The sequence below is a fragment of the Natator depressus genome, chromosome 7, assembly GCF_965152275.1.
Source record: "Natator depressus isolate rNatDep1 chromosome 7, rNatDep2.hap1, whole genome shotgun sequence".
Taxonomy (NCBI): Eukaryota; Metazoa; Chordata; order Testudines; family Cheloniidae; genus Natator; species Natator depressus.
Genome location: NC_134240.1, coordinates 77715909 through 77729247, shown reverse-complemented (window position 1 = coordinate 77729247; position 13339 = coordinate 77715909). Strand labels below are relative to the sequence as shown.

The following is a 13339-nucleotide window of genomic DNA, read 5'->3' as shown; positions in this document are numbered from 1 at the left end:
ATTTGGGGATTGAGATTGGGGTAAAGGTTTCTTTCGCTTCCCCAGAGAGATCGGCACCCCTGATATTAATGGGAAAGCTTGTGTTGTGTATGTGTTTAGCATATGTGAGGACGACAGAGGCGGTGGCATTGATTAGACTTATTCTTTTTGCATGGAAGATATGGCTGCTATTCTGATCATTTTAGTTCTTCAAATTTATATTTTACTGAGAAGTGGTAGAATCCTAGCTTCTCTGTGGAGTGAAAATAACCATCCTTTTCATCTGACAGGTCTAAGAAACAATTATTTTTTACTAAGCTTGAATATTCATAGTACAATGGCCTGTAAAAGCTGTTTTTATTTAATGTTAACTGACCGGTTTAAAAATACTGTTGTGATAAAAATAATAAAAGATTATGTTGAATTGTTTCCTTTCCCTGTATGTGGTGTTGTAAGTGTTTTCCTAAGGGGTGTAGGAATGTGCGTGGAGGGAGAGAACAAGCAAGGATATATTCTGTTGTGTTGAGACACATTCTTGCTGGGGGAAAAAACACAAGCAGGATTTCCTTGGGTTAGTGTTATGAATACATAATATGTAAAATGGAGTTTGTGTGCTATAGAGAACTCATCTTTTTATTTGTAAATTCCAGATTCTAGTAATATATGCATTGGTACTATTGCAATTGTACTGATGCATTTTTATGTTACGTTGAGCGTCTAAATGTGCACTTGGTTAAATATCATGACTATATAAGTTCTTTCTGTACATATAGAAAATCAGCGAACTGCGTTGTGCGGTTCCCTAGTTCTGTTGATATAGTACAGCAATTCAAGATTTAAAAACTGTCATAACTGTAATTCCTTCTTTTATATGAAAAATCAGGTAAACCAAAATATCTGTTGTTTTAGAGGTTATTGATTGCTTCATGTGGTGGTGGGGGAAACTGTGGTCTGCTAAAGTAATCTGTGCTTGCCTTTGTTCATCCCAGGGTTTAGCTTTATTTGTATAAGTAGAAGCATTTACACTAAAACACTGTTGTCATTACCATAGTTACTAGATTTTCTAGTTTAGATACTTTAATTCACAATTGTATGTCATTTGTCCCTTCCTCTTCTTTGTGAAATGTCTTAAATTTTCAAACTTTGTGTCATTGTCTTAGTTTTTCTGATATCAGTTGTTTTTGTATGACACCATGGAGTTCTATAGATGTATGTTATATAAGGAATGTGTTTTAAAAACACACTTACAAGGTAGTTTTGTAGAATATATATCTAATTATGGAAATATAAACATATTGCGCAACACAATGAAAAATGTGCCAACTGCTACTAGCCAGAGTCTTATACCAATTAGTAAACTCTAGGAACAAAACTGTGATGAATAGGGGAAAGTGCTGTCTATAGACCCTTCTTTTTTAAAGGGGATTTATCTTTTGCCCAAAACATGCTAGGTGCTATCTGTTATAAACATTTACATTAGTAAGTCTTCATCTTTTAATGTATTTATCCTCGTGTCCTGTTTTACAGACAGGAAACTGAGGCACAGAATAAGGTGACTTTTATAAAGTGTCACAGAAAGTCTGTGGCAGAGCTGGGAATTAAACTCATGTCTCTCAGGTCCCAGACTGGCACATCATTGGACTATCCTTCCTCTCTCTAGGTGCTTACAGAATTCATGATACCTGTTTTACAATTTAGGTATAAGGTACAAGTGAACACAGAGAATCAAGTGGGGAGTGAGGGGAGAAGGAAGAGAGAGAACAAAGGTTGCAGTAGCAAGACTGTAAGGTTGTTTATGTGGGTTAGGCACACATCTTGATTTTTTTTTTCTTTACAGTTGTAAATAATATGTCTCAGTAGGTCTACACTGCCGAGCCTATGCTGGCATAGCTCTCTCTTGTAGAGGTAACCTACACTGACCAAAGGAGGGTTTTGTGTCAGTGTAGGAACACCATCTCGCTGAAGGACGTTAGCTCCATAGACAGATGCCCTCTTCTGTTGTCAAAGCTGTGTCTACACTGGAGGTTTGGTTAGCATAGCTATGTTGATCAGAGGGCTTTTTTCACTCCTCTAACCAATGTAGCTATGCCAAACATATGTCTTAAATGTAGGCCAATCCTCTGAGCTGGTGTTTGAAATACATGAAACCCCTCTTCCAATGGGCATGTCTGTGTCTTCCCTGGCTCCACTACCATTTGGCTGCATTTCTAATCCTTCCACAGCCTCCATTTTAGGTGGTCCTCCCTGTGAATAGCTCCAGATCCTGCTGCTGCTCATTAGCAGAGTGAGATTGAAATGCTTTTTGGTAATTTCGTCACTGCATACTGTGTTCTGAATAGTAACAGTAGATTGATGAGTTTTATCAATTTCGGGCTGGCCTACCTTCTGTAAGCTATGAGCCCTGCAGAAGCACTAGAGCTGTCCAGGGACTCAAGAAGACAGCACTGTGTCAATTCACATTTGTACGACCTTTTGCAGTTATGTGGGACACAGAAAATTTTTGAAATGAAAACTTCATACACTGCTATCTGTACCATAGTCGCTACCAACAAGTGGACAAATGAATTTTCAAGGCCTGATGTGCTTCATGAAATGGAAATGATTACTTTGTTTATAGCTAAATTCCAAAATGTTTCTGTGTAATTGAAATTTCTATATTTACTGATAAGAAATCAAATCAGTTTTAAATAGCTAATTAAAAAAGATTAAACGCAGCTTCAAAATTCTCAGTGTTAAGGAGCCTTGACCTAATGAAACAACTTTCTACGTGAGATTTAAAATAGGGTAAGGGCCATCGTACTTCCTATGAGTCTACAAAGGGGCAACCAGAATTTTCCAAAGGAGGGGGGTTCAGCAAATATATGTCCTCACTGAACCCTCTACTCTCTCTCTGGGCATGGAAGTGTAAGGAGATGGTGTTCTGCAGTTCTGAGAAGCAGGGAGACAGGTCTCAGGGACCAGAACACCAGGAGGAAGAGCCACTGCTGCTCCAGGCTGTAGTGATGATTTTGTAAACCTGCAGAAGCAGCCAGTCGCAAGGAAGTGGAGTCAACACCGTTTGACCTGTCAGCTCTTTGCTGACAAGTAGCAGTTGATTTTCAGGGCACAGTTTTCAGAACACTTGTTGAATCAATTTTAGCAGGATTGAACAGAAAATGATGTCCGTGAGAGTAAATATACTTATTTTCCCAAGTTCTGTTACTGTAGAAAGTATGTATTTGAAGGCACACTGTCAATTTGACATCTAGTCAAATTAAAAAAATAATAAACTGAAAGTTAAAAGTAGTTCTTTGGTACAATGACATTTGCCCCTGAGTTCTGTCAGTCTTTGTGTCTTTGCAGTCTCATTTTCCTAATTGAAAAATATTTTTCTCTACACACATGAGAAACTAGGAAATAAGTTTTTAATGGTGAGTGTTGCCTCTTTAAAAAGGTCATATGCGAGAGTGTCTTTCACTACAATTTATAATTTTTTAATAATATTTATAGTGAAATCTGCTGGGTTTTTTTCCTCCTGATTTCTAAAGCTGTGCATTTAGTATACCAACGTACTTTGATAACATTTCTATATGGCAATGTTGGACAACAGTGAAATCAAGAAATCCAGTAACTTGAGTCTCCTGGGAATAATGTTTTAAGATAAGCAGATGTGGTAACTTTCTGTATATATCACCAAGGCAACAAATAAAACAGCAAGTTAAAGGAAAATATTTCATTTCTTTGGGGGGAGAGCATGGAGAGTACCTCCAAAGATTTGTAAAAGTACTACTTAAGCATGTAGAGGTTTTTTTCTGTGACTTTAGTATTTACAGAATAATTTACAAAACATTGTTAGGGAAAATGTACAATAACAATTCTGATGGAACATGCATTTTTTTTGTTTCTCATGTCCAGTGGTATGTGGAAAAAAATGGTGTTTGAAATTAATATTTTCTATTAGTTTCTTGAGAAGAGTAGCAGTGGGCTTTACATGTCTTTATCCTCTCCAGTGTATCTAACAGAATACAAATGTACAAAATTTTGTAGTATAAAATGTAAGCCTGATTAGGACACAGAATTATAGAAATTTAAAAATAAAGGCATCTTGTAGAAATGCTCCTTGAGCTGAAATTTTTTTTTTTTTTTTTTTTTTGCTAAAGATGTGGGTAAGCATGACTACATGATATACAAAGCTGTATTTTCCCAGACCTGGTCTACACTTAAAACTTATGTCAACGCCACTGTTTTTCAGGGTGTGAAAAATCCACACCTCTGAGTGATGTAGCTATGTCAATCTAACCCCCAGTGTAGATACAGGTAGGCTGATGGAAGAATGCTTCCATCAACATAGCTACTGTTGTTTGGGGAGGTTGTGTTCCTCGTACACCAAAGGAAAAAACCCTTTCATTGGTGTAGGCTGCATCTACGTTACTGGGTTATACTGGCATGGCTACAGCTCTCAAGCCATGCCCATATAGGTTCTGTAGTACATGCATACCCCCAGACTTTCCTGTTCCTCTAAATTATGCACACTCTGCTCTTTTGCTCACTTTTCCTGATGGACGATAACTTTGCTGTACTTTAAAGTTCAAAAGCAGATTTCTGTGAATGTGATGGTGTTTGCCATGTGTCAGTGTGGCATTTCACTTTTGATTTTAGGTAGGGTCTTGCATTTGAGTCTTTTACTAAACTTACTAATAAAGTAAGTTGAGATCTGGAGTATTTGAGGAAAATGGTGGTTTTTTTTTTTTTTTTAAAAGCAGAATTCACATAACACAAGTCAGAATCTGATTTTGTTTTTCCTTGTTTAAGTTTGACTTCTAAAAATTAACAGCTGTTGAGATGTGAGGGGATTTGAATTATCAATATACTGGAAGTGTCAATTGCAGGAAGAACTTCAAATAAAAACTATTAATGTTGGACAGAGCAGACAATGAATCCTAGTTTTAAAGCCAGTTGTGCAAGGTAAAACAAGTGTAAAACAATATCAAATTGCTTGATGGTTGCTAACATAATTGGGTAAGGTTGTGGTTAAAAGTCTTCAGGACTTTAACTCAGTTTTCTTTAATATTGGTCTGATTATGGATGTGCTATGTAGCAGTGTCATATGTCCTAGATGAGGATGGATATCTGTGTTAGTAAGACTGGAAAAATGTACTAGACACCTGTTAGAGGATACTACAAAAGATGGAAGCTTCTCTTCTTGCTTTGCCATGAGAAGCCTAGTATGTGTCTCAAAACAGCTCTTGGGAAGAGGTGCTAAACTTACCACTAGGGCAGGGGTCTCAAACATGCGGCGGCCCGCGGGGTTCTTCCCTGTAGCCTGCCAAGCTCCCCCCGGCCCCTCCCCAGCGCGCTGCAGCCCCAGCCTACCTCCAGGCCAGGAGTGGGCAAACTGTGGCCCCGGGCCGGATCTGGCCCTTTAGCGCTTTGGATCCGTCCTGCGGATTTGCCAACTCTGTGGTGCTGAGGGTCCTGCGCTTTTCTGGGAAGTGGCGGGCACCGTTTCCCTGCGGCCCCGGGGGGAGGGGGAGCAGAGCACTCTGTGAGCTGTTTTTGCCTGTGGTTACCTCCCCTGAAGCTCCCATTGGCCAGGAATGGGGACGCGCAGCCAACGTACGAGTCCTCATGTGGCCCTCCTGGTGATTTGAGTTTGAGACCCTTGCACTAGGGTGCTGTCTCTGGATCTGGTGGAGGGATGTGAGGAGAGATGCTTTTTTTTTTTTTTTTGTATTAACCTTAGCTAGTTAGTGTCTGAAGTATAGAGAAATGTGGGGATGATTACAATTCTTCCTGCTCTTGTTACCACCCCCAAGCGATTTTTCAGAAGTTAACCAGGGTTTGGGTAGTTTCTAGCTTCCGTAGCATTTTGTCTCACAAGAATGAAGTTGACAAGATTCCTGTAAATTTCACTGTGTTATGCCCCCATGGATAAATGCAAACATCATCTATTTTTGGGTGAGTGGGGCAAGATAAGGGAACGTTTCCTCCTTCTGCTCCCCCTCCCCAATAGAGGTAGAGGATTGGGTCTGCTGTTGTCACCACAGCTCTTCTCAGAAGCTCATTTTATTTTCTGTTGTCACTAACAAAGCGGTGAATATGTTTTTGAAAGGCCACTAGGTAATTTAACAGCTTAACCACAGCAAAAAATTCAAACATAGGAGCATGCCCTAAAAAGCTGGGGAGGGGCGCAAATTGAGAGGCACGAAAGGAGGGAAAGTAGTGGTAGTCCTGTAAGCGCTGCTCCCAAATAGCTGTCAAAATGAGATGTTCCTCCTGGTAGATTGTACATATGTTCAAAATCTGTGCTCTTCAGGCTCTGCTGGGTTCCTTGGGCTTGGCTCTCCCTCAGTGGGGATCAGATGCCCTGCTGTGCTGTTTGGATGTAGTTCCTTCTGAACTATGGGAAAAATTAGTGGTGGCACTCTCCCATGTTCACCTCTCATGGCAACAAAGACTATGTCTATACTTCCTTCCGCTGGTGGAAGCATGTAGGGTATGTGTATCTACATGCCTCAGTGAAAAGCGGGCTGTGTCCACACTGTGGTATGTAGCTACATGTGTCAATGGGACTGTCATAGGGGGAGGCAGCGGAAAAAAGCTCCAGCAGCTTCCCACTGTTTGAGCCTCTCACTGTGGCAAGGAAAGGCTCTGGCAAAGGGGAGAGAGAGGGGAAAGGCTCCAGCAATACAGAGCTGCTGAACCTTTTCCTTCTGCCTGCTCCCTGCCAGAGCCTTTTCCTGTGTCAGGGAAAGGTTCAACAGGGAGCTATTTAGAGCCTTTCCCTGTGGCAGGGAAAGACTACAGTGCTACAAATAGCAGTGAATACAGGGGAGGCACTGCTTTGGTGTGTAGAGAACCGTGTAGGGTACTTACTCACAGGGTTCAGGTGTGTGTCTGCACTATACTTGGCTAAGCCATGCTGTCTACACTGCTACATTACACCCCTGCTTACCAGGGGTATAAATATGTCCTCTGCATGCTGCCGTAAAAAGTGTAAAGTGTAGATGTATCTCCAGTGAAATGTCAGTACAAGGAGACTCTGCATTACTTCATACTGTACTCAATGCATGGAAGTAGTAGTACATTATCATCATTGCATTTGGATTAACACCTATTGAGATGAGATGAATGTGCAATTCACTCCTTGAGCTACATGTTCTGTACAAACGGACAGGTGATTCTGCATCAGTTGTACTTAGTTCATGTTTTCAAACAACCATATCAGCTGGAGACTTTTCTTTTTGAAATGAGAGGTGAGATTCTGGAAAAAAAAATCACCTAGGAATATGTGTTGGTATTTTTTATTTTCCATTTACTTTTTTCAAATATTGTTATCAATTATATTAACAGAATTGTTCTGCATTAATATTTGGGTTCTAGTCTATGCTTACTGTCTGTCAGAGTAAAATGAAAATACAGAAGCTTGTTGATTACTAAGGGGGATGTCTGTTTGACTTTTATCAGTACTTTTGTGATACAATTAAATTAGTGACATTTATCCTTAGAATACCATTATTTATTTTATTTTTAAAAAGGGAAGGAAGATATTCTTGGCAAATGAGAATGCAAAGTATATAGTGACAATGTAGTACTGTAGTTGAAAGGACATGTTTCTGGGAGAATAGTTAGGAAATCTGCGTGATTGTGTGTGTGTGTGTGTGTGTGTGTGTGTGGGGGGGGAATGGTGTAGTCAAGCTCCAGCCACTTATGATGCTAGAATGCCATTATGCTACTTACTGTGATTGTGCATATCTTCATAATCTGATTCTCTTTTTCCTGGCGTACCCTGATCAGTAGTGAAATTGTCAACAATGTTGACGTTAATTACCATAGTTTAGGGTTCAGAGTAAACCCCTTATTAGGATGTCTGAAATCTCAGGTAGGCATTACTGAATTGGTTCCATTTGGATTGTCCTTGTTAGGTGGTATAGTTTTGCACCTGTAAGGGATATAGACTGTTTTGTAAACAATATTGAGCTTCAGAATTGAAGCTTACATTTTAGTCCCATGGAAAAGGAACATTTTTCTGAGTCATTGCCTGCTGGCCCAGTTCAGCACCTGAATGCAATGTGTGTGGTGGGGGTAGCGGCGAGGAGGAAGGGAAGAATGGGAGGTGGCAATAATAGGAGCATTAGTAAAGATTCCTTTTGAAACAACTCTCTCCCAACCTTTTTCCTGTGGTTGAAGGTTTTGTGCCCATCTATTTTAGATGGTGCCATTTGCTGGACGAATACTTGTTTGTTACAACTTCATCTGCTCTTAAGAGTTCTCTGTATGTAACACTGACTACATATGTTAGTTCTTCTAAAGACTCTTCTGTGTGTGTGTGGTGTGCTTTATATTTTTCAGACTGTATTACAGATATAAGATTCCCGGTAGTCCTTTGAAATCCACCAGTTGCACAATTAAGTCTAGCTGTGTCCAGACAACTTTTTGTGCTTTTGTTGGCAGAGTATGCTACAGCTGATAGTATTTAGATACATCACCGAAGCCCTCTCGTGTAGAAGACTCACTTGTTGGGAGGAAGGGTATTGATACCTACTTTCAACTGAAAATCAGAGTGGTTATAGTGCAACACAAGGCAGGGTTGCACAACGTAAAAATGTTGCTTTTGTAGCTGTGTGGCCTGGGATAATGAGAAGAAGGGACAAGCTTGTGGGTCTATAAATCGGTGTTTTCCAAAGTGTAGGGTTGACCCCTTGAGGAGATAGGGAAAGACTAACTGTTGTAGATGTATACATTAAGACTGGCAGTTCTTTTACTGGCACATTGTGAGATTGAAGAAGGACATACGTCAGTGCTTTTCACTATTTTTAAAGCGGGGGCCACTTTGGCAAAAAACCTTCAGTGTGAGAGCCACATCAGCTACTAAATTAACACATTGCTTACTTCTACTTAATGAGGTAATGTTACAGAGCCACTTGTTTAACTAAAACAAAGTCTACTTGTACAATAAAACAATACTCCTTTTATAAAATGATAACCAGAAAAATATATGGAATTAAAAAGGCACCTATTCGAGTAAACTTTTTAAGAGCAGAATAATGCAAAACTTAATTTAAAAACTGGATGAGCAAAAGTGTGCTTTTGGTTTTCATCTTCCAAAAGATGTTTGTCTCTTGGGCTTTTTTGGCTGGCTCTGGGACGGGGCTCAGGGCTGGGACAGGGACTTGGGGTGCAGAGTGGGTATGGGGGGCTGGTCGCAGGAGACTTCAGGTTGCGTGTTGGAAGAGAAATGCTGGTCCAGCAGAGCTGGGCCTGCTGTGCTCATGCTACTTCCGGTCTTAATGCTGCAGAGCTATTCAGAACCTGCCCATTGAAGAGGGCAACACTTACTTTGGGTGGCCCCGGCACCATGCTGCTCCCGGAAGTTGCCAATGTGCCCCTGCGGCCCCTCTCTGCAGGCACCGCCCCCTGCAACTCCCATTGGCCACAGTTCCCCATTCCCGGCTAGTGGGAGCTGCGGGGGCAGCACGCAGAGGCCTCTGCTTCCCTCACCCTTTCAGACCGCAGGGGTGTTATGGCCACTTCCAGGAGCAGCATGGGGCTGGAGCAGGCAGGGAGCCTTAGGAGCAACCCCGCTGAGCCGCCAGAGATTGCCATCGACAGGGAGCCACACTTAGGGTTGATAGGAGCCACCACTGGCTTGCGGACCTTGCAGTGAAGAACACTGACACATCATTTTCCTGAGGGACTGCTTAGCTCCTAAAAGTTTGGGAAACACTGTTACAAAGTGACCTAGAAGTTTGCTTCTTTCAATCCCCTTTTTCTCTGTTCCCCAAAACATACCGCTGCTGCTTAAGTTAAAGGCATTTTGGGGATATCAATAGGAAACGTTTGCTTTATACTGTTGCACTATTGGAGAAAAGCCTACAGTGGTAACAGGAGATAAGAAGGTACCTTTTGTCGTGGTCAGTTTGCAGCAACCGTTGCTTCCTTGTTCTTTATCTCCGTCTATCCAAAAACCCTCTACACTTGTATTCCGTGTCTCTTTAGTGGTTCTAGATAGTGGAAGAATGTTCTAGACGCTATGGCCTTATGACCAGATGTTTAGTTGATCTCTTGAAAGCTCAACCTAAATGAGGTCTAGAGTCATTCACGTAACCCTCAGATAATGCAAGGAGATTAAGAGCAACCATAACAAACGATAAACACAAATGCATACAAAGCAGAATGCAAAGTAGTACTTTTACTCAATGCATTTTTTTAATATATTTCTCAGTCTAATAAAGTCCTCTTTATCCACAAAAGCCATTTTTAAAGCCATGTCCAACTTATACACTGTCAGGAAGAGGAGTAAGTGCCATTTAAGAGGGAGGCATGATGGCAACACTCTAGGGTATAAAACTAGTCTTGGAAGCTCAGTTTGGGAAAGGAAGGAGCTGTGTAATGTAAATACAGCATTAAGAACTGCAGAAGTGTTTTGTATTTCACTGTGGTAAGAGCTAAGATTATTTAACCATATCGAAGGGAGCACAATTGTAAATACTATATAATTTGCTTTGACTTTCATTGATATATTTGTTAATGGGCCCTTAATAATTACCGTCTTGGCACAGATAAAATGGGATGCACCACATGTACAGTAGAGAGCTGTTGAGTTCATTTAGTGTACATGTATGCCCCTGCTTATCATAATTTTTTTTCTCTGTCAAGTTCAGTAACCAGTATTTTTTACATTGAATGGGTTTTTCAGTATCTGACCTTTGACTTAAAAACAACTTTATAGCTCGCAAAGCTGTGGGGGAGGGAAGACACCTAAAAATGTCAACTGAATATTGTTCACATCCATATTGCCACTACATAGTGACTCTCTATCGCAGGGGTGGGCAAACTTTTTGGCCCGAGGGCCACATCTGGGTGGGGAAATGGCATGCAGGGCCATGAAGGTAGGGGTGCGGTAGGGGTTGTGGTGTGCAGGGAGGGGCTCAGGGCAAGGGGTTGGGATGCATGAGGGGGTGTGGGGTGCATGAGGGGGCTCAGGGCAGGAGGTTGGGAGCTCAGGGCAGGCTCGGGTGCAGCGGGGGGAGGGGTGCAGGGTGCGGTAGGGGGCTCAGGGCAGGGGGTTGGGGTGCGGAAGGGGGTTGGGGTGTGGTGTAGGAGGGGTTTGAGGTGCGGTTGCTGATTACTGCCTTGCCTTGATTGAGGGCCTCAGACATATAGACTGCCCACTGCTCTGCCTGACTACAAGCCAGAGCCATTAGCTGAATATGGTCCCATCCTAATTGAGGGCACCGGGCCTGCAGACTTATTGCTACCCTGCCCTACTGCAGGCCAGAAGCATTAACTGTGTGCTATCCCGCTGTGGCTGAGGGTGGGGCACACAGACCCAATTGCAGCTTGGACCTATTACCTGCTGGCTAAATCCCCTCTGAATGGAGTCGCTCTAAGAGCATTGTCGTGAGAGGGCGAGGTCTCCTTCCCTGACAGACGGGGAGAGAACTGAGGCCACCTTACAAAGATGAAAGGGCAGTCAAGGTTGGCAATGAATAAAGAAGAGTGGATGGGAAGACAGAAGCAGGGAATGGAGATTGCTTGAGGATCTGGGGCCAGGGAGCAGGATTAATGGAAATTGAAGAAGTGAAATAACATCTCAATTTAAAGCTTTCTTTGCCAAGAAATGGTGGGCAGGGGCAAGGCCATGTGGGCTTCTGGCAGCTGTGTGAGTGAGGGCTAGAGGTAGTGGCAGATTTGTGCTAGCATAGCTTCGGTAGCCCATAAACATACGCGGAAGAGGTTCACTGGAGCACAGCTCTAGATATTCTACTCCATGCTGTGCCCGCTTCCCAAAGCCTTGGGGCCATCCAAATCTTCCAGCATGTTGGCGTGCCATTATATGCTTAAACGTTAGAAAACCTACGAAATTTATGTGCGGTAAACTTAATTGTGAAACCGTTTCGGTTGTCCCGCTCCTCTACCACAAAGCATTGAAACGAGAAGTTAAGAGGTTTACTAGTGCCTTCCTTGTACTTCTCCCCCCCCACAGAAATAAATCTTACTACTACCAAGTCATAGAATCATAGAATATCAGGGTTGGAAGGGACCTCAGGAGGTCATCTAGTCCAACCCCCTGCTCAAAGCAGGACCAATCCCCAACTAAATCATCCCAGCCAGGGCTTTGTCAAGCCTGACCTTAAAAACTTCTAAGGAAGGAAATTCTACCACCTCCCTAGGTAACGCATTCCAGTGTTTCACCACCCTCCTAGTGAAAAAGTTTTTCCTAATGTCCAACCTAAACCTCCCCCACTGCAACTTGAGACCATTACTCCTTGTTTGTCATCTGCTACCATTGAGAACAGTCTAGAGCCATCCTCTTTGGAACCCCCTTTCAGGTAGTTGAAAGCAGCTGTCAAATCCTCCTCATTCTTCTCTTCTGCAGACTAAACATCCCCAGTTCCCTCAGCCTCTCCTCATAAGTCATATGTTCCAGTCCGCTGATCATTTTTGTTGCCCTTCACTGGACTCCTTCCAGTTTTTCCACATCCTTCTTGTAGAGTGGGGCCCCAAACTGGACACAGTACTCCAGATGAGGCCTCGCCAATGTCGAATAGAGGGGAACGATCATGTCCCTCGATCTGCTCGCTATGCCCCTACTTATACATCCCAAAATGCCATTGGCCTTCTTGGCAACAAGGGCATACTGTTGACTCATATCCAGGTTCTCGTCCACTGTAACCCCAGGTCAGTAATTTAAAAAAAAAAAAAAGTACTTGTGGCACCTTAGAGACTAACAAATTTATTTGAGCATAAGCTTTTGTGAGCTACAGCTCACTTCATTGGATGCATGCAGTGGAAAATACAGTGGGGAGATTTGTATACACAGAGAACATGAAACAATGGGTGTTACCATACACGCTGTATGGAGAGTGATCAGCTAAGGTGAGCTATTACCAGCAGGAGATTGGGGGGGGGGGGGACCTTTTGTAGTGATAATCAAGGTGGGCCATTTCCAGCAGTTGACAAGAACATCTGAGGAACAGTTGGGGGAGGGGAAGGGGGATAAACATGGGAAAATAGTTTTACTTTGTGTAATGACCCATCCACTCCCAGTCTTTATTCAACCCTAAGATAATTGTATCCAGTTTACAAATTAATTCCAATTCAGCAGTCTCTTGTTGGAGTCTGTTTTTGAAGTTTTTTTTGTTGAAGAATTGCCACTTTTAGGTCTGTAATCGAGTGACCAAAGAGATTGAAGTGTTCTCCAATTGGTTTTTGAGTGTTATAATTCTTGACGTCTGATTTGTGTCCATTTATTCTTTTATGTAGAGACTGTCCGGTTTGGCCAATGTACATGGCAGGGGGGCATTGCTTGCACATGATGGCATATATTACATTGATAGACGTGCAGGTGAACGAGCCTCTGATAGTGTGGCTGATG

At 42.3% G+C, this 13339-nt stretch overlaps 1 protein-coding gene across 2 annotated transcripts in view; it reads left to right on the top strand.

Moving 5' to 3' along the window:
* JMJD1C (jumonji domain containing 1C) overlaps positions 1 to 13339 on the top strand; it is a 302451-nt gene that overhangs the window by 721 nt on the left and 288391 nt on the right. The window lies entirely within an intron of this gene.